Source organism: Hippocampus zosterae, chromosome 20 (assembly GCF_025434085.1).
Source record: "Hippocampus zosterae strain Florida chromosome 20, ASM2543408v3, whole genome shotgun sequence".
NCBI lineage: Eukaryota > Metazoa > Chordata > Actinopteri > Syngnathiformes > Syngnathidae > Hippocampus > Hippocampus zosterae.
The window spans coordinates 8,882,594-8,904,662 of record NC_067470.1 but is presented as its reverse complement, the minus strand read 5'-3'; the positions used below and the strand labels follow the sequence as shown (position 1 = coordinate 8,904,662).

At 45.0% G+C, this 22,069-nt stretch overlaps 1 long non-coding RNA gene across 1 annotated transcript in view; it reads right to left on the bottom strand.

The window, feature by feature from the left end:
* Positions 1-486: 486 nt before the first annotated feature.
* The window catches only part of LOC127593258 (uncharacterized), a 35,955-nt gene continuing 14,372 nt past the window's right edge, over positions 487-22,069 (bottom strand). The window contains exon 3 of the long non-coding RNA XR_007960360.1: positions 487-940. This is a non-coding gene — a long non-coding RNA (uncharacterized LOC127593258). The remainder of the gene's footprint in view (positions 941-22,069) is intronic.

Here is a 22,069-nt window from a genome sequence, read left to right as displayed (position 1 = left end):
ACGGAATCACCTGGCCAATCGGTGGCCGCTCGCCGCTTTAATGAGACTCGCCGCCTTCGGCCAAAAGGGGAGGTGGACGGGGGGGGGTTAAGAGTTTGGGCTAGCCGTGCGTTCTTTGTGCCACGCTTCATATTTAATTCAGAGCTTGTGTATTTCTTTATGACTGTGACATCTGCTTGCTTCCGCTGTCAGCCACCTCTCTGTTCAATAATTCCTGCCCGGCGACTCAAACTTCCCTGTGACCACACACACACGCACACATACACACACACACACACACACACGAGGACAGCGAGCCAATCATGAGCTCAGCCAGGAAAGATCCCGAGGTAAAACACATCATCGTTTTTCACATGATGGCAGGTTTGCCGACTTCCATTTAACCCGCGTTTGGATTCAGAACACCGTATATGAGGGTGTGCACACTTTTGCAAATCTGATTTCAGTTCGATTTTTTCTTCCCTTTCAGTTCAATTTTTTTTTCTTCCCCTTCATTAAAAAAAAAAATCGAACTGAAATCAGATTTGCAAAAGTGTGCACACCCTCAGACGGTGTTCTGAATTCAAACGCAGGTTAAATGGGAGTAGAGACTAAAGGCCACAAGGTTAGAAAAAAGTTTTGAAATGATTTTTGGTGACATTTGTTCAGGGGTGTATAGACTATTTAGATTTACGCCCACGACGGATATTCAACCGACACATTTTGGGAGGTTTCGTTGTCACGCGTGTAGAAAGTGGCGCGGTCCACCAACAGATGCTACCCACTGACCTAAGAGAGCACAGCGGAGGGGCCAGATGTTCAGATGACCTCGCCACGTTGGGACCAGCTGATGCGGCCTTGACGCCGATGGACCCTGGCGTGGGGAAAGCGATCCAGAGGCGCCGCAGTTCCCCCCCCCACCCGCTTTGCATTGCTTCTGCGCTCCTGGAACGGGGCCATCCTGGAAGGCAATAAAAGGAAGCAAAACAGGATGGTGAGAAACATGTTTAAAAAAAATAAATAAAGGGAAAGAAACGGGAGGGAGGGTCGAAATGGTCAGTGGCGGTTGTCACAGATGTTGAGTTCAGCACAAAACACCGCCAGCAGCCATCACGTCAAAGCCAAGCGAGCCGAACGAGCACGGACAACTTCGGGCCCCGTCGCCTTTGATCTGCCTCAAAAATTCAACAGCTGTTTTCTTGAACGAACACAGATGCAAAAATTAGGAGAATAATGCGGACTCAGAGGTCCCGCCGAGACGTAAACACGCACTACGACCTGTACACATTGAACTCTTCATCGAATTCAAATCGACATCGCAGTCGAGTAAAATGGCCATTTTCAAATCGCAAAGGCCGCAGCTTTATTTTATTTATCCATTTGACTGACAAAAATGCAACAAATCAAATGCCGGCCAAAGATCTCTGAAAACATTTCACCCTTTCATGCACCAATAATGATAACCTGTAACCAGATAATAAAAAATAAGGGTTAAAAAAAACTGCAGCTAAATGGCGAGAGAGCTGCGATGTTGCGATCTAAAAGTGTGCCCTCATATCTCGAGGGGGTCTTTTTAGCAAAGGGCACCTCAGCCTCAATCAGGGAGAGATTGTGTGAACATTTCATGACCGACGTCGTCTCTCCACAGGCAGGAAAAAAAAAACACAAGCTTGCACCCTGTGGCCTCCACCGATGTCCACTTGATACACATCAGTATTAAGCTGATGAATTTCTGCGATCCATCCGGTTTGACAAAAGCAAAGCGTTCAATTCGACGGCGTGTTTATTGATGCACACGCCGTATTCGCAGCAAGCGATGAAAAATGAGCAGCGGCAGTGTACTGTATGTGCCAACTGTGCCGTGCACGCAGAGGTGAATGTCAAGAACGCGAAGTTGTCGTCGGGAGCATCGTCACAGAAAACATTCAATATGTAACAATAAATAGTTAAAACTGATGGCGTTTATTTCGCGAACAAAATATAAATGAACATTCGTCACACTTTTGTACTTGCCGCCGATCTGTGTATTTAGAATGTACACTACAGCATTTATTCGAGTGACAGCTACGCATTATTCGTTAGCATAGTCAGCCTTGTATGTGACCAAAAAAAACCCTGAAAATTAATTTTCTAATAAAAGTGGATTGGCCTGAAACAGTGAATTACACGTGGCACTTTTAAAACACCATTAAGCCTTTCCATCTGCTAGCTTCATTCTAACGCTCATTTGCTGCGGTGCAATCACCCCGCTACAAACCGATCGACCACAAATGGACCGGCAACACAACTACACAATCATATATTCTTTATCCTCTGTGAAGAAGAACTACGACTCGTGTTTCACAGATGAGCTGAGAGGTGTCAACTCACCCAATGCTTATACTGCCCCCAGGGGGCCAAGGAGGGCACAAAAACGTAGTTTTATTTTTATTTCATTTACTTGTGCCATGACTGAATGGACTTTATGCTCAATGGCAATTCTCTTCAGAAGCAGCGGTGTCGTCTGCTCTGTCATCACAAGGATCACTAATGGCACACATGCTCGTATTTGTACATTTCGCCCACATTACCCGGAGAAACACTGCCAGCTCGCCTAAGATGGCCGTCCAGCACCTGTCAGAAAGGCTGAGTGTCAACCGCGTCACTGCGTGTCGTGAAATGACAGCGCCCAGTCTTCAGAGGTGACGCCTCCGGAAGGGTAAAACCTCAAACGAATTGCAACCAAGAAAAACAAAAAACATTTTTCCACTCTCAAATGTATTGCAGTGGCTTTAAATCAGCGAATAAGGAAGTGTTCCTTTTTACAGAGGGGGAGCGGGACTGTGAAAGAGGAGGGGGAGAGAAGGAAAGTAAATGATGGTGCCTTTACAAGACAAATGATGACAATAAAAAGCACCTTGTCAGCCAATGTCCATTTGGATTAATGGAAGCGCGCCCACAATTGGAGGAAGACGACGGACAAAGAACCAGAGAGGGATTTGTCTTTGGAAAAGACGACCGCGCTTGCAATATGGAGCTAATCGCACGCAGGTACAAATGCCGTGGCTTAATTTCTCGCTCTTGAAGAAACACCTTAGCTCAAGGTAAACAAACAAAATGAAAAATAAAGACCATCTGTGTAGCCTGTAAATACAGATTTAATCCAACTTTCATTTATCATCTCACTTATATATCAATAATCATGCCCAAAGATGAAAGATTATAAAACTAACCTACAGTTGTCACTTTCTGTCGGCATAAACAGCAGGATTAAAGAGGATTTCACTTTGTGTCATCTTCAGTAAAAACTCAGCCGAGTTGATATACTTCCTGCTTTCGGTCTTCTTCTCTTCAAGGCATAGTGACAAACAAAATAGTGTGCCACCATTTGGTGGTTGATCGTGGAATTACACCCCAAATAAACAGGAATAACAAAATAAAGTGTTGCCAAAACCATTTAATCAAACTTTTTTTTTTTGCACCGCCCTCTCAATTAGTCAGCAGGTGTGCTAAATATCCATGATTACTACATACAGTCTGCCGATTCACTTATCTGTGCTTTTTTCCTCAGTATTTTTTATTTTTGTTTTTTTGGTTGTTTTTTTTTTTGGAGGGGAGCCACCCCCTGCTTTTCACAGAAAACAAAAAGTTCTGAAAAATAGTTTTTTTTTCAATCCATTTATAGTCTTTCACAGGCATTTTTTTTCACATCAGGTGAATTATTTAACTGCAAATACAGGCACGTTGAGTAAATGAATGCCCCTTGCAACTATATATGATTTGACACTTGAATTTTCCCATAATGACAGCAATAAAAACAGAACCGTCAGTCAGCAATGTTGAAGTACATGATCCAAACAAAAGCCAAACCAACACTGACAATCACCATGAGGAGATCCGTTTTTTTGTTTGTTGTTTTTTTTAACCTCAGCAAGCTAATGTATGTGAGCACGAGTTACGACTTGTCTGGCAATGACAAACATCAGGCGCTGCAGGCTAAATATCAAAACAACTACTAAAAAAAAAAAAAAAAAAAAAAGAGATATCAGGCAACCAAAATCTTGTTTGTGTCCCTGGGCTAGTCTCTGTGCTGCGTTGCGGGCCACTTCTGATGTCGGCACTAGCTGGTGTAACGCAACCAGCCAAGCATTAGCATTGGCCCTCTAGTTAGAGGAAGCTCTTTGGATCCTGTCAGTCGAACTTACCGTATACACCACACGCATATACACACACACACACACGCCTGGAACAAGCAGCTTGTTTGTTACAGCAATTTGAGCCTCCTTTTATAATCATCACACAAAGGGTGCAGCAGTTCAAATTTGAAGTCTTTAAGCCAGGATCCAACACAGCACAATGAAAACACGCATTAAAATTCAGACCATCAACCAAATGAAAAACACAAACAAAAAAGTGCATTTACAAGCAAATGGACATAAAAACGATTCTTAAATGTAGGTTGAATAGTTGGCGGCCCAAAAAAATTGACAGACAGAGACTCGCACGGCTCCTCTGAACAGTAAACTGGACCAGTCTAATAAAAACATTCCTGACAACGATGTTAAATGGAATTGAAGAAAGTGCTTTAGAGGTGCCTGAAAATAGAGAAACCGAAACGCAATATTTTGAAAATTTATGAAAGAAACCATCCGAGCCAATATCAACGACTTAAAATATATTGGCGGCGCTTCCCGATGACGTCGCTTCTGGGGAGTAAAAGAACTACAATTCGGTTTAAAAATAAAAATAAAAAATATTCGGTGTAACGTAACTGTACAGCTGTTGAAAAAACAGCCAAAGCAAAAATAAACAAATTTAAATATATCCTTAAAAGCTTCTGCAGGGAAAGTCATTAAAAAAAATTTAGCCATTCGTCAGGCCCAAAAAGTCGGGTAGGTCAACGTAAGTCCGACCCTTGAGGCCCAATCGGGAAAGGTGCTTCATGGCCGGAGGCAGAACTTGGAAGGAGACAACCTTGCCGCCGACAAGACCTCTATAATTTGTAATTCGGAAATTTGATTTTCTAATATTTTGGATATTTTAAAGCAAATATGGTGTGGTGGATTTTACAGTCCGTCAGGCAAACTCTAGCGATACCCCACTTACGCGAATCCCGTCTACTCCTAATCCTCCAACCTTACATCTAACCCTAAGCCCAAAGGATAAAATAAAACAATCATAAATCACCACCCCCCCCCTCCCCAAAGTGGTGCCGTCTCAATTACAAGCCTTCCCGAAAATAACCTAACCAGAGTTTTTGGGTACATATATAAATGCGGCATGGACCTCTGCGCCACACCATCTCCCCCGGCCACTTAGCGAGCACACAAAGTTCAACAACTGTGAAGAAGGAACTATTAACGGAGGACACACAAAGCAGTGACCTTGACTGACAAGCGCTCTTCACGGCGGCCATAAACAGCAGCGGGAAGGCTGATAAGTGTTCACCGGCGCGGCAAGTAACGACCTATCCGTCACTCGAGGTTGGCCCGTGTGAGCTAGTATAAATTGAACATACATAATGTACAGCAATAACAGCGCTGCTCGCCCATTCTAATGTATTATCATTATTCTTGGGGAAGGGAGGGGGGGGCTAGTTCACTAGTCCTCCCAGCCCCTCCTTCCCCACCCTTTGGCCTGTGGGTAAAGACCTCCAGCCGTGATAATTTCATTCTAATCTTTGTTCCATATTATAATTTTCATGGTCAGAAATACGGGCGGGGGGGTTGGTGGGTGGACGCGACGCCGCATTTCGATCAAGAGCTAAACAGAACACGGGCCCATAACGGTGGATTTTTATGTGACGGCATAACCGCCCGTCGCCGGCTCGCCGGTCAATTGATGATAAGGAACGTGGGGTGAGCTGTAAATCCACGTGTGATGGCCCTTTTCAAACATCGTTACGGCGGCGGCCGGCCTCCGATAGGATGAGCCCCGTTTCCATATGGAGGGCTGCTTAACGATGAAAATTCAATGCAATAGATGCCTAAAAAATGATATGCAAATTATAGAGTGGAATTACCGCAAGACCGACGTGAATCAGGGAAGTTACATCTGAAGCTTTGGCGAGTATCAAATGCCCCGAGGACCTTCTGCTACCAAGATATGGTGTGAAATACTCCAACAATGCTAAATGTGTGCCTTTTCTATTTTACGATGTCAAAGTGAGGCTGACCTTCAAAAACATCGCAATGACATCTGCAAATAGTGAACAAATCAACAAAAAAAAGAGGCTTCAAGTTGTTTCATGCCCCTCTCGGCTGTACTAAACCGTAAAAACAAAGAGGATTCAACTGCGTATTCAACGATCACGTAGACTTTCAGACTGCTAGCTTAATGCTAAAACAAACATTATGGGGAAACCCAACTGAAGCGCAATATGCTGTGCTATTTCTCATCATTGAAATTTTAACGAGCATCAAAAAAGGTGTGTACACCCCTCCCCCCCAAAAAATTATTGTGGTCTGCATACAGAAAGCTACGTACGTAAGTAAGCGTGTGAGAGTAATCATATAACACTCTTAATTAACAGGCGGGTGTCTGAGGCCTCCCACGTGCAAACTGCATCACGCTCACAGTTGGTGCCTTCGACAAGTCTCGCGCGTGACGACGGCACGACTAACTCTACTATGTGCACTCGAGTCGCTTCTGTACGCTGCTCTGACTTTTTCATTTTGGTTATTGAAGATGGAGACTCATACGTTAGCTTGTTCGATTAGCGCTATTGCTGCGTCTATTTGGGTCGCTTTCTACTTTCTGTTTTTGTTCCCTTGTTCGGTCTCTCGGTTTTATGGCAAAGAAACTTTTGGATATTGTGTGATCGTTGTTTTATATTTGAGTCGTGCTATTTGACAGGAAAGCGCGTGGCATTACTGTATTAGCCTATCATGCTAGCTTAGCTGGTTAGCCCGCAGTCCACCAGCTGCTGCCACATGCGTGTGACTTCTAAAGATATGCTTTTTCTGTGGTTGGACTTAAGAAGTGTTGTCGTAATTAGCTTTCAGACTATTTTGAAATAGATTTGCTGCTCTTCGTTGTTGCTTTGTAATATTGTGAGAAGAGCGTCTTCTCTCTTCCAGGTATCGTCACAGAGCAAGAGGTGGGGAGGGGGTGTTTCACAATTGGTAGTCAGGGAAAAAAAAAAAGAAAAATGTCTCTGAAGCTGGGAGACACTAATCTCCCATGTGGAGGTCAAATCTAACATGGCAGGTTGGTGTCTGCGGAGATTGACAGCCTGGAGAAATTGGGCTGCCAGGCAGCCACAACACACAGTGACAGTAAACACCTCCCAGGAAAAAAAAGGCTGGTTACCAAGCCTTATAGAGCGACTGTCAGAGGGCGCCTGTCGTCAGCGCCGCCGCCGAACCTCGTGCTGACACTCTCTGTCAAGCTCCCTCCATCACTGCCAAGGGTGCACAAGCACAAACGTGTAAACAGATCACATATCTGCACATCTTGATCTCAAGCATTGCAGGCCAGGCTTTTATTGGCAGATGACCTCAAAGTTTCCTCGTACATGTCAGCCATTACTGTACTGGAAACTCAGCTCCTTTTGGCTTCTCAGTACAGCAGTGATATTAGTCGTTCTTTGGAGAGGATAAAGAATACATGCCTGTGGATATTGTTGAGTTCAGAGAGCTGTTGCCTCAAGGGGTAACGAGACCACCACATAGATGCTAACTGTTAGCCCGTGTGACAATGGGCTTTTCCATTGTTAGCATTCAGGTAGCAGAAGGGATGAAAGTCGGAGGTCACTCGTATCTCAAGGCACGGTTGGAATTGTAACTTGATCCTCCATGTACCAAAAGAGAATAGCGGCTAGCTCAGGTGTCACCAACATTTTTGAGGGTGAGAGCAACTTCATGTGTACCGATTGTGTGAAGGGCTACCAAATTGATACACGTCTGAAATAACATATTTGTCCAAAATACCTTCAATAATATGAGGATGTGTTATTTTTAATACTTGATGATTTAAATTGTCAGACTTTGATCGTGTTTCGAAATGTCTCACAGTACTGCCAATGTTTGCATTTTTAAATCATAATTTCTACTAGCAAATCACAATGTCCAGGCACTGGCGGGCTACTCAAGTGGTCTTCACGGGCTACCTGGTGCCCGCGGGCACCATGTTGGTGACCACTGGGCTAGCTATTTACGCCAAGCTTCGTACGCTTGATCAGCCGGCAAAATAATTCAAGCCCACTGGTCCACTTTGCCACTATAGCTTCAAGATGGTATAAACCAGACAAACGGTCAAAATCAACACATTTTATAAGAAACCAGTTAGTGATAAACCAAAAACATAAATGCTAAGATTCTATCGATAAAGGCAAATCAGCAACTGGATTTTTGTTGATGTTATTATCTTTAAGGAGTGCGTTGGATGCGGACTTGCTAATTGCATGAAATATGTTATCTCGCAGGCTGGCGCTGTCCGCCGTTCAACAAACAAAAGCTGACAGATCATGCCCTCAACCAAGTGACCCCGCTGTGAGCATATGCACTAATGCAAGGTCACGCTGGAGATTGGCCACATGACGAGACGACGGCCAACCAATTTGCTTCGCCGGCCGCACACACGCAACCACACTGATGTGGTCTCCTGTACAGAATGTTTGACAAATGGTGGTAGTAGCTCTGCTGAGAAAATACATGTCCGAAATTCGACGTACACTCATAATAAGGTTAACCATAAACTCTCACGATAAACCTATCCAACTTCCAAGTTGGCGACTCTTGTCCCTCATAATTGACGCGACAAGACAAGATCCAAGCCCCCTAATAAATCTTTTTTTGTATATATATTAGACATAAATAAATAAACCGAGAGAAAGAGACAACACGGCTCTCAAATAGACCCCCGTAGCCTGCCGCCCCCCCCGCCCCCAATCCCCTGCTTGCCCTTTGCCGTGCGCCCGCCTCACCTCCAGAGCTGTCAGCGGCCTGTCAGAAGCAATCACCGGACGGCGTGCTGTCTGCCAGCCAGCCGCGCACCCGTTTGGACAGCGTGACATCACGTTTCTGGTGCTAAAGTGTCAAGGACCATATGAAAACAGATGTCCTCATTACCGGCTCGCCTGTGCTTTAAACGTACAAGACTGGAAGGGATTAACAGGGGATTAACTTTCATGAGGTTTTGGTGACTTTGGTATTTGGGAGTCAATGCGCGGCCCCGTAAAGAGCTTAAGCGCACCGATACGAAAAAAGAAAAAAAACCTGCAAATTCGTGGCGGTGCACGAAAAAGAGCGAGGCGTCCCGAGAACGTTGCAATGGACATCGGAGGGTCGCTCGAGATGCGACGTGCCGAGAGTCACTTTATCGAATGGGACAGATCGCCGCTTGTCTGACTGACTTAATCTGTTTGATTGAGCAACGGGATGCCTTCGGCTTCACAAGTCCTTCAAAGGCCGCACATTCTGCAAGTGTGAAAAAAAAAAGAAAAAAAAAAAGGAAAAGAGGACGACGGGAAGAGAAATGTCACCCAGCCACCCCCCCAACACTCATGTGTACGCACTGTAAAACAGCTGCGAGGTTTTATTCAATTAGCATTGCTCACAATTTGAGTGTTTAACATTTTTTATGTCATTCAGTTTTCAAACATTTCGCCAAGGGGGCATGTTGACTTGAGGTACCAGTTCTACAGCCTTGATCTTTTATTATTATTTTTTTAATGAAATATAATGCACTCCAGCATCAGAGAAATATTTGCATTAGCGTGACAATATAGTGATGCTAATGTTGCTATTGAGCGTTTTTTTCGTCAACTCGCACCAGTGTTTCGACCGCAAAATTAACCATCTTGTTCAAATCATGTTTGGGGAAAAAATAGCACAACTTGGAAAAAGTTATGAACGGAAAACTTTTTTAATTGGCACATTCCTACAAAATGTATAGACTGACTCAACTATTTTTGTAACTGATATCAATACAAAATAATTGCTAAAATGATAAGTGATAACCTCTCTTACGAAAAATTTGAAAAAAAATGAACTTCCGAACTAAACAAACCAACTCCACTAGACTTTTTTTTCCTATTCGGCAAGACTGAATGTTCAATAAATGATTTTCGCGAGAACTGCGCTTCAGAAAATTTGGCACATTTTGTTTGTTCAACGTTGCAGCAAGTTGACGGCGCGCCCAAAGAAGCCACGCATTAAATTGACCTCACTTTCTGCATGCTGTGCCGAGCAGTACGGCGAGCTGCTTATGACACCGTCCGCCATTTTCATCTCATTCATTTAAAACAACCCCGGATAATAATTTCCTTATGGATATTTTGCGTCAACGCTGGACTGCTTTATCCCCCCCATCTCCGATCGGCGCTTTCGATATCCCATTCGTAGGCGGGTCGTGGACCCCCGGACAAAGGCGCCGGGCTCCAGAATCCGTCATCTGTCAGCGTCATTGATCAGGGACACAAGCGCGAGAGGGTTTTGAGGAGGGGGTGGGCGGAGGCCTCGTTGGGAGTGATAAAGAGGCGTCAAGTCGGAGGGCTCGCTCTCGACAAAGCCTCAAACCGCATTACCGAGCCATGCATTCATTTGTGCGTGCCTCATTGTCTTTTGACGGGGATTTTACTTTCCGCTCCCCTCGCGCAAAGCCCACCTCGGCAGTCATTGTGTTGCGTTCGGAAGTTCCTCTGAGCTCATTTGTGGGACACTCGGCTTCCCGGACAAAAGTGGGAGATCATGAATGAGTGCTCGGCAGTCCATTGAAGGCTAACATGCGCGCAGTCACCAGACCAGGACGCCACACCTGATCCCGCTCGCAATGGGATGACGGCGGAGGCAGAATTCAGCAATGAAAAAAAAATTCGGAAAAAAAAAAATTACGTCAATACTGTGGTTGGTATAAGCGTCAAAAATGGACATCCGAGTTCATGCATTTTATTTTGAATCAATGTTTGCACAAGTCCGCTAAAATAATAAATAACATCCAACATACCCGGGCGGCCCGGTAGTCCAGTGGTTAGCACGTCGGCTTCACAGTGCAGAGGTACCGGGTTCGATTCCAGCTCCGGCCTCCCTGTGTGGAGTTTGCATGTTCTGCCCGGGCCTGCGTGGGTTTTCTCCGGGCGCTCCGGTTTCCTCCCACATTCCAAAAAACATGCGTGGCAGGCTGATTGAACACTCTAAATTGTCCCGAGGTGTGAGTGTGAGTGCGATTGGTTGTTCGTTTCTGTGTGCCCTGCAATTGGCTGGCAACCGATTCAGGGTGTCCCCCGCCTACTGCCCAAAGACAGCTGGGATAGGCTCCAGCACCCCCCGCCACCCTAGTGAGGATCAAGCGGCTCGGAAGATGAATGAATGAATGAATCCAACATACCCACATAAGACTTTTTTTTAATGATACTAATAACGATATTGGGCAGAAAACAATGCCGATAACCGATTAATCGACCGATTACTTTTTAAAACTTTTTAAAACATACTTTTTTTTGTCCCTTAACGCTTACAACAACAAAAGAGATTAACAACACCCTGAACATTTCACCGTTTTGTAATACTTGGGTTGGGATTTTCTTTCCTCATTTGCCTTTTTTGTCTTGGTCATTAGGTTTTGTTTATTTTGAAAAGGCCTATTATCGGACGATTTAATCAGCCAGCCGACTAATTGGTCCAGCCCTAATATACATATACGTACATGTTCAGTGATGCTTCGACTCACACGTTTCAGAGCTACTCTGTCGATTATTTTTTTTGTATCCAACATCCCGCATTTCAGTCACAGTTTACGATACGATTAAATAGTTATGGGCTCGATCGCGGAATGACTTGCCTAAATCAAAAGTCAATGTAACATGTATAAATATTCAATGCTGATTGGACGATGTTAAAGTAGGACTGCAGTTCTTGAATACTTTTGAGAATTAAGTATTATAACAATTAACTCATTCAGTACCAGCCAATTCTGGACCAAGTCTGAAAAGACATTTAAAAACGTTTTTGGGAGTAAATGAGTTAATCAGATTAAAATGGAATTCTGCATTATTCATCACATGAACCCATGTTGAGGTGATAATAAATGTTGGAGCTTTTTCCACTTGGGTCGCCAACCTGACGTTGTGCTGTAATATCTGTCTTGTGAGTATGACTTTAATTAAATGCAGGACCTGGCCTCGTGAGTGACGTGGGTGTCAGCAAATATGAGTGGCGATTAGGCCAACCAGTTCGATAGTATGCGCGTTGAGTTACTCAGTGCAGGTTACTCTTACTAGTTTGTTCAATGGTGCGGCTAAAAGTGCACGTCTGGTTTGACGGCACCGGTTTGACCCAGGAAACGGATTCGTTACATTTTCAGCACCCTTGACGAATCATTTCAACTGTAGCTTTTTTTTTCTAATGTTCTTGCCCAATGCCAGCCCCCCTGTAAGGAACGACGCAAAGGGGCTTCCATGTGCATCAGACCACAAAGCAAGCTGGAGGACACCCCTGAGATAGTCATACCACTTGGGTGGGGGGCGGGGGGGGGTGATAGTATTGTTATAGTACTGCTCGGACAACTCTCCCCCTCCAAGTCGCCAAATCTCTGCAAGCTCAGTCTCCAGGTTTCCCCTCGGTGACAAAGTCGACCACATCAGAGAGCCGTCACGCCTAACGAGAGCTGACTGGTGACACGCAGATAGGGGAGGGGGAGTAGGGCGGGGGTGTGCCTACCTAGCCCGCGGCTACACAAAAAAAAAAAAAAAAAAGCCGCCACACGCCGCCTGTCGTGTGAGAGGACACAACTGCTTCCTGCTCGGCACGGCTTGAACACCGTAAGCACAACCAGCCTCAAAGCATGCACCGCATTTCGCGTTAAAAATAAATAAATAAATAAATAAAAAGTGTCGACAATGTAACAAAAAACAAAACAAAACAAAACAAACATCTGCCATCTCTGATCCAGTCACGTTCCTCAAACAGTAATAAGATGCCACTTCATTAAAGCATTCAGTGCACGGAAAGGCGCACGCATACACAATCAAGCCTGTGACGAAACAGCAAATCATGTGAGAGGAAGCTTTGCAATGGGACACAAAAGGGGGGTGGGGGGGGTGTCGGATAGGAGCAAATCAACCTCTAAACCATTCATCGGCGCTGAATCACAAAGCTGTGACGAGGAGACAACTTTTCAAGCGTCACTTCTTTCAAAGCTCGGCGATTTTTTTCGAGCCCTGGTAGGCAACCTGAACGGCCCGCGAGAGCTTTTGATGCTTGTGACAACAGGGAATTGAGCGAGGAGATTTTATTTTATTTTTTTTTTATTTTTTACGGCGAGGGGGGAACAAACATACCTTGTCGAGTCCAGCAGTTAAAATTCGGTAGCGAAACAAACAAAATGGCGGCTTCCTATGTTGATTACAGCATGATTTATTGCCGAACCTGTCCAAAAAAATCCAATATTCATTCATTCATTCATTTTCCGAACCACTTTAATCCTCACTAGGGTGCGGGGGTAGCTGGAGCCTATCCCAGCCGTCTTCGGGCAGCAGGCGGGGGACACCCTGAATCGGTTGCCAGCCAATCGCAGAAAAATCCAATATTTTCAATTCTATTTTTACTTTATAAAAACAGAGAGGAATGACATTATTCAATAGAAAACCAAGAATTCAAAAGTTTGGGCCACAATTTTTGCTTCAGTTCAATGGACATCGTGTTGCTCCGTTTGTTGTGCTGACCTTGGCCGCCTGGGGGCAGTATAATGCATATGGAAATACCTGAAGCAGGTACAAGTTCCAGTTAACAGTTTTTCTTCACGGGGGATAACGAACATTGTCTGGCTACATTATAATTACACCCTTAACTGAAAACGACTCATTTGAGTCTAATACCGAGAGGATATTTCCATCGCACACTTGGACCCTGCTAAATCCTAAGCGGTCGTCCATAAAAAGCCAAAAAAAAGTCCATCCGGCCTTCCGACTGGACTGTTCACCAGCTCAGGGTGGTAGCAAAAACACTTCACCCAAAAAAATTAGCTCAATATAATATTTCGTCATATATTTAGTTTTAGGTCCTTGAAGGATAGAAATGCTCCCCAAAAAAGGCTCCGCCCCCACTTCTTTTATACAGCGGTGTTGTGTTTCCAACATATGTCGTCTAATGTCAGGTGATATAAAACACACCAGAGCACACTGCTTGACCCTGTAGCCTAAAAAATCAGAGCCTCTCTCTTACAGTCAAGTGAATCAGCCACGACAAATATATGCAATTAGGTCACGCCGGCCACCGTGACCCAAAGTACGGATAAGCGTCACTGTCAAGAAACGGAGGGGCAGTGTTGACAGTGCAATGGAGATAACTTGGCTTTCGTCAGTCAGCGGCGACATTTGATGCTGGCGTGACGGGACGATGACAGGATACTTGGCAGTATCGAATGCCATCTTTGGTTCAGAAACCAAAGAGGGGAAGGAAGGAGTATCTCAAAGCAAAGTACTTCATGTTGAAATGAGATAATTAAAATATGGAGGAAAGAGGCCAGTCATTTCACACTTGGGGGCGGGAGAAGATAAAACTGCAAAATGTCTGTCGACTGTAAAGCCGAACTCATGCACCACAACATAACCAACAATGCTAATTTAAACGTCTACTTATGCTAGTCAGCACAAATTGTAATGCCCTCCCGCAATAGTTCAAGCCTATGGCCAGTGCACTTTAAATTGCTTTACTGACCTGTAACGGGGGAAACACGCTGCCGTGGCCATAAATGACAAGCAGGCACTCAGTGCGCAGGCTAGCTAACAAGAGCTAACAATAGCAACGTGACGTACATGTCACCTCATCAAGCCAGGCATAATAAGAGTCAAGCCAGTGATGAATCTGCTGGGGTTTGGGACATGTCGCTCTATTTTGATAATGACGTGATTTTTCATACAAACAAACAAACTGCTGTTTGGTGCATATGCACAAACAACAGTCAGGACCCGTCCCCCCCACCCGGAGGCGGAGGGAGGCAACCCTCTCGTCTACCGATGTGAACCCCAATGTACAGGCACTGAGCCGGGGGGCAATGAGCATGCCCACACCTGCTCTGCGCCTCTTACCGTGAGCAACTCCAGAGTGGAAGAGAGTCCAACCCTCTCGAGAGGACTGGTACCAGAACCCAGGCTGTGTGTGGAGGCGAGTCCGACTATATCCAGTCGGAAATTCTCTGCCTCACACACCAGTTGGGGCTCCTTCTCTGCCAGAGAGGTGACATTCCATGTCCCAAGAGCTAGCTTCTGCAGCCGAGGATCGGACCGCCAGGGTCCCCGCCTTTGGCTGTCGCCCAGCTCGCGTTGCACCCGACCCCTTTGACCCCTCCCACGGGTGGTGAGACCATGAGAAGGGGGACCCACGTTGCCTCTTCGGGCTGAGCCCGGCCGGGCCCCATGGGTGTAGGCCCGGCCACCAGGCGCCCGCCAACGAGCCCCACCTCCAGGCATGGCTCCAGAGGGGGGCCCCGGTGACCCGCGTCCGGGCAAGGGAAACTGAGTACCATCGATTTTATTTTTCATAAGGGGCTTTGTGAGCCGTGCTTTCTCTGGTCCCTCACCTAGGACCTGTTTGCCATGGGTGACCCTGCCAGGGGCACAAAGCCCCAGACAACTTAGCTCCTAGGATCATTGGGACACAAAAACCCCTCCGCCACGGTAAGGTGACGGCTCACGGAAAGGAACTGCTAAGTAGAAAGACCAAATCAGATTACCACCTTGGTTGCTTTTGTTATCATTTTTTAAATTCTAAATCAGACAGAAGCATTGCATATAATTGGCACGATGCATCAATGCCAGATGTTGTCGTTTTTTTTAAATCCACATTTCTAGTTTAAAAAGTGAGCAATAATGTAAAGGTTCCTCGCAGCAAAAATGCTGGAACAAGAGCCCAGGCTCAAATTAAGGAACATATGGTAGGTCCTAAAAAGCTAATATAGCCATAACCAAGTATGACTCTCCCAAGTGGCTTTGTTTCGATGGCAGCACCACGAAGCCTGAATTTTTAAAAAAAGGAGTATAAAAATGCAAATGCCTTCTCCTTATGCCTCAACTGCCGCTCTCACCTGGCCTCCTGGCCTTCATTCTTGGCCTCAATCCCTGACAACTACACCCACTGAGCTACAGATTGGCCAGCACACAATGACACCCCCCCGCCCCCGCCCTCTCCACCCACCCCCCTTCCACCATATCAACACAATGAAACCACCGGCCACACGCTCGCCCGGCTCTTCACCGACCGCTCCGTCCGGTTCCTCGTTTTGCCCGTCTCAACCCCGTCATTTATTTAATTTCCTCGAGCGGCGTCCAACTCTATCTGCGGCCGCTCCGTGGATTTGGCGGCGGCGGGGATGGTGGGCGGACGAGATGAGAGCATCTTCTGTGCGAGCCAAACAAAGGTTGCACGCTCCATCATTCAAAGCGGGGCCGCCACGACAGCTGCCTCCGCCGCGCTCGCGCTGACAAACGGCCAGAAAAACAGATGGTTTGTGCATTCATGACCAGTTTAGTGGAAGCCCGGGAGTCGCCCCCATTCAAGGGGAGGGTGCCGCTTTTTTTTTTTTTTTTTGTCCGCCGTGGCTTTTCGGTCTGGTAGAAAATTAGAAATGCATTTGAAAATGGTCCCTTAATTATCGAGGTCACGCTAGGCTCTGCGAAGAGGACGCGGAAGAGCGTGACGCGTGATGTGAAAAGATGGGCCGCCACAGCGATGTCGCGTCGCTTCAAATGCTGCCAAACGCATTTACATCCATTTTGTAAATGCTTATGAGAAGCCAGAATTCAATTCCCATTGAATTCTGGAAAGACAATGCGTCGCTTCGAAACCTGGATGTAGTTGCCATTTGTAGTACCGTTTACGACGTTTAAAAAAATTAAATTAAAAAAAATCTGGTAACACTCTTAGACTCCCACACTGGGGACCCATTGAGAGTGTAGCCTGCCTTTGCCACCCCCCCAAAAAACGGACGTACTAATACTAGGTATCGATATTGGAACGATACTGGTCTTATTATTTAGTTATCGAGGCCTTCCAGAGGCAGCCGATACCAGCCACAGATACTTGAAAAAGAAAAAAAGTCCTCCTCAGCAGTAGTTGGCGCTACATTGTGGCGGTATGACACATCGGTAAATCCTCATCTGCGTCAGAAAGAAAGGTTTTGCTCACAATATTTTGTCATTCTGTTTAATTAAATGTTTTACAGAAGAGTATGACAAATATTGGTACAGTCAAACCTCGGTTTTCGAACATCGGTCTTCGACTCAAAATTTCAAGTTTTTTACGCCTCGGATTATGACCGAAAACTGGTTCTCGACCAAACTGATCGCACTTGACTCTTCTCGCCTTCCTTATACGAGGAAGGGTAGACGAGGAAGTGACGCTTCCTCGTGTAGCGTTCCATTGTGAGCAGACGTGTTCAATAAAGATTTTTTTTTTTTAAAGAGCATGGTTTCGGTTTTTGAACAAATCGGTTTTCGAACAACCTTCTGGAACGGATTATGGTCGAAAACCGAGGTATGCGTACTCAAGGACTGAATATTCACGTTCTGCCCTCGCCTCGCCCCTGCTGCGCCTAGACACATAACTCCTTCAGTGACCAAACCCGTTGATGTTTCTTGCAATTTATTCACCGTAGAGGCGAGTCAAGAAGCTGTAAAATTGTAACGCACACATATAAAAACACTTACACATTGTTGGAAAATAAAACGTGGCAAAAAAAATGTGCGCCACTGGTCTGACTACGCTAGTGTCACACGAGTGTTGCTAACGTTCACGAGCTAATGCGCTAATCGCTGTAACGTACGTAACAATTGGAACATCCCTCAAATGTAAATTCACAGTGAACACACCCCACCAATTAAATATATTGCAAAAATTTACATAATAGAGACAAAAAGGCTCGGCTACGGACACGAAGTTGCAGTCCATCTTTCGGAGCTTCCCCGTACAACGTAAAACAGGAAATGTGTCACGCAATAACATCCGGTGTGCCCTTCACAATAACAAATTGACCTTACAAAATAAAGCAGCCGTGTAGCGATAGAAACAGACAACAAATGTTACATGGCTCTACAGGAGCCAGAATATTCATACTGGTATCTGTGCGGAGAGGCGAAAAAAAGTACATTTGCAACAAAGAAGAGATTCTGTACCATCCCGTTTTTTGCTGCCAAATCATTTGATAACTCAAAAGTGATCGCAAATCTTTCGCGTTTTGGGCTAATCTCTCGCTCAAGTCCAAAAAGGCCTATTCAGGTGTCCCAAAACTTGCTCAAGCTCACTAATCGCATGTGTCACGTCATTAAAAAGAGCTTAGCGCCGGCATCGAGGCAGCCAGGCGTGAACCATCCTGGGCTTCCCAGTGTCATCGTCAAGCGTCTTGGCAGCGCAGCCCCAAAAAGTCATCTTCAATTGCGAGGGGAGAGCATTCGGCGATTGCACTATATCACACACAAAAGCTGCTCACACGCATTAGCCGCGGTGCCAGCCAAAGTGACGCTGACCCAACCAAGTTTGTTTGTTGGAAAAATTAGCGGCGCGTCTCTAACAATGCGGCGAGAATGGCTGAGCAGATATGAATTAAAGATAACCGCCACGCCGCCCTGCGTCTGTCTTTGCGCCGAAACCATCTGGACGTTTCAATATTACATCCTTGTCTACACTTCTCACGCCGATATGAATCAGTGTATTTTCTTTTTGGCAGGTCTTCATTGAGACCTCTCGCCCAGATGTGCTCGCCCGGGCTGACGGAACGCATTTGTCGCCGCATTGCTCGGGCTTTCGCGAGAGAGGTCGTGCAAATGCCTCAAAAAGCCATCCCCGGGAAAGAGGCGGGCGCAGCTGTGGCGGAGATGAGAAAGCTCTTTGGCTTATGCTAAATATGAATGAAACATCATGTCACACTTATGTTGAATTATACACCCTAATGTTCGTCGAGCCGCGGAGCACAGTTGGCTTTCGGGTTGAAGCCGTCATTTTATCACTAGCATTTTTTTTTATTTACTTATTTATTAATTTTGAAGATTGTAGTTTTTGCGCTGCGAGCAAACTCCGAAATTTAATGTTGCCTATCTGTCTCTGCACAAAATCGGTGTTTTTGAAGGACCTCTAGAAATGGAACACATTTTTGAGGGTCTGCTCAGGAGTCGACAGATTGGCTTCGAAAACTGCAGTCATTTAAATTCAGTAAATGATAGTACACGGGACAATATGATGCAATTCAACTCCAAATCTGAATCTGAATAGGATATTTCCAAATAGAAATCAAGACCGCAGACATCTCTTTATAGGAGAGCGACGGTGTTGTGATCGCGTTGGGTCATCACGTCGGCCCAGCATCATCGCGCTGGACGACTGGAGCCTCATTAACATAATCAGGCCGCTCATTAGCATAATTCCTCTACTGGTTCGTCTGCGCCGCCAACTGTAATGAGCAGTACAGTTGGGGAGACACCCACCAGCAGATGAGAGCAAAGCACACATTGGCATCGCTGACCTATAGGAGAGGCGCACGCGGCTGACATAATACAAACAAGGATGCACACATCATGCCCACACATGCATACTACACACGCGTGGGCCAGCACGACTTGGTTACCACTTGAACACTGCCCTCCTCTGACCGTTCAAGGGATTGCATGTAAACCGGAAGGATAACTTACTGACTATTGTAGTGAAACCTCGCTGTACGACCCCCCCCCCCTCCCCCCCAAACACACACACCCCAAAGGAAGCTATCCTAAGACATGTGATTGCAACTTCATTGATTTCAAGTTTTAATCGTCATTGCGCCCAGATTAGCCAAACCATAATTTGGCTAATCTGTATGACCCTATTTAGTTGCACTTCAGCAACATTTTTTTCATCGTCAAATCATCTGTAATCCATTTATTTCTTTTAAAGCCAATCTAAATTTTGTTTGAAATGCTAAATAAAATGCGCTAATTGTAAGTTAGGCTCTATTGATAAAACACCCCTTCTCATGTAATCTGCTTTTTTTTCCTTTGGACTGCACTCCTTTTGGCAGAGGAGACATGCTCCCAATGTGACGTGGGAGGCGTTCAAAGATAGACAGCAGCTCCCTGCCAAAAGTATTAGTGCCCAATGACTGATTTTATGGAATTTGAGTGTGAATTTGGACCCCCAAAAATTAACAGTTGGAAGAAAAAGATTTAAGAACAGGGTTTGGAAAATAAATCATAGCGGGACACCATGTTTGAGACTCAATTTTCTTGATGTAGAATAAACAGATATTCGCATATCACCACACAAGTCGTATTTTTCCATTATTTAAGCGAAAAAAATAATGTTGAAGAATAAAGGCTGTGTCAAAGTGCTTTTTGAAATTTCAAGGTCTTTTGAGTCCATCTGTCTGGGATGTGCAAAAAGGAGCATGCTAAGATGTAGCCTGCCATGTTAGCTTCTCAGGCGAGGCCTTAGTTAACCAACTTGTCACTTGTTTCAGTGAAAAAAAGTCAATGTTTTCAGTACAACCAAAGTTTGATGTTACCTTAGAGGTCGGTTTTATACTTCTCATTTGTTTATATTGTTTGATAAGGAGGAGCCTGAGTTAAGATGTAAACTGCTACTTTCGCTTGTTATGCTAGTTGGTAAATGGTCAACTTGTCAACAAGTAATAATAATAATAATAATACATTTTATTTGTGGGCGATCACAATTTAAGTGTGATCAAAAGGGGAGTTCCTTGTGTGTGTCAATGTTTTGTGGTTGATTACTTAATACTTACAGGTCATTTGTTTGTGATGTTTGACAAGAAGGAGCATCGAGTGAAGCGCAACGACTGCTACTTTGGCATCTCACACGAGACAATTAGCCAACTTGTGATCAAATGATAGACGATAGACGTGTGTCTCATTTTACATGACATTACCGGTTAATATACTTGAAATTCATCTTCTGTTCGTGCTCTTTGATAAAGAGAGGCGGCTGAAGATGTAGAAAGCTGATTGCGCTTCGATGCTAGAAACTAGTTAGCTAACTGGTTCTTTTAATTAAAGGATAGTGTCTCATGCACGTCAGTGGTTGATTTTATACGTGCCATCGGTCATTTGTTTGTGCTACTTGACATAAAAATAATTGTAGCGAGTCAAGATGCAGATGATAATTTAGCTCTAGCTAAAAGGTTAATGCGTCACAATGTGTAATCAAAAGGGTCGAGTCTACAATAGACTCTTGCGCCAACTTACTAGCCATGTACTTGATTGATCAAAAGGAAGTGTTTCAAATGGAGTGTGTGTTATTTTCAAAGTTCACATCTTCACAAGTTTTATTATGTCCTCATTTCGTGTTGTTTGTTTGTTTGTTTTTTAACCTTACAGTACACTTTCAAAATGATTAACTTCTCTCAATCTGAAATGTGACTTAAAACACTGCCTGGACAATCAATAAAAGGCTTAACTGTTGGAACTGCTTGTGCTTGGACTGTAATTAACCTCCCAGTAGACTCTAATCAGCATTCAAGCACAGCATCAGAGTGTGATATACAGCGGAGGCCCTGTCAAGGTGATTTGTCGCTGCTCACCATGGCCATCACACACATTCACACACTCACACACACACATGCACACACTCCCGAATTAATACCCACAAGTGAAACCGTGACCCCGCGGAAGGCAGCCCCGACCCACCGTCCCAGAACTTCCCATCGAAACCGCCCACCACGGAGCAGGCGGACATGTGCGTCTTCCCTTGTCTATTCCCCCACCCACAAGTCTCAGCAAGGACAAGAGCGTCACGGGATTAGACACGGCTGATATATGCTGCGTTCTGTCCGTGTCTCAAGCTTTAGTTTTTTTAACCCAGTAATATGCAAAATTCGTAACTAAAATGCTGCATATGGACATCATGACAAGCTTTCATGTAATCCATTAAGCTAAAAAAAAGACATGGGGGGGGGGACTGGTGACACTATTTCAGGTGTACGATCATAAAACAGGTAACACAAAAAAAAACATGAATGGAATGTCAAGACTCAAGGCCAAAAGGACAATAATAATAAACCTGGTATCTATTGCCACAAAATGGCTACTGCTTGGTTAGCCGCAAGCGCCATTTTGGGACCTTTGGCTCCCCTATTTAATTAAAAAGCCATTATCACCTCTCGGGCTGCAGCCCGTACGAGCCGGATCTGCACT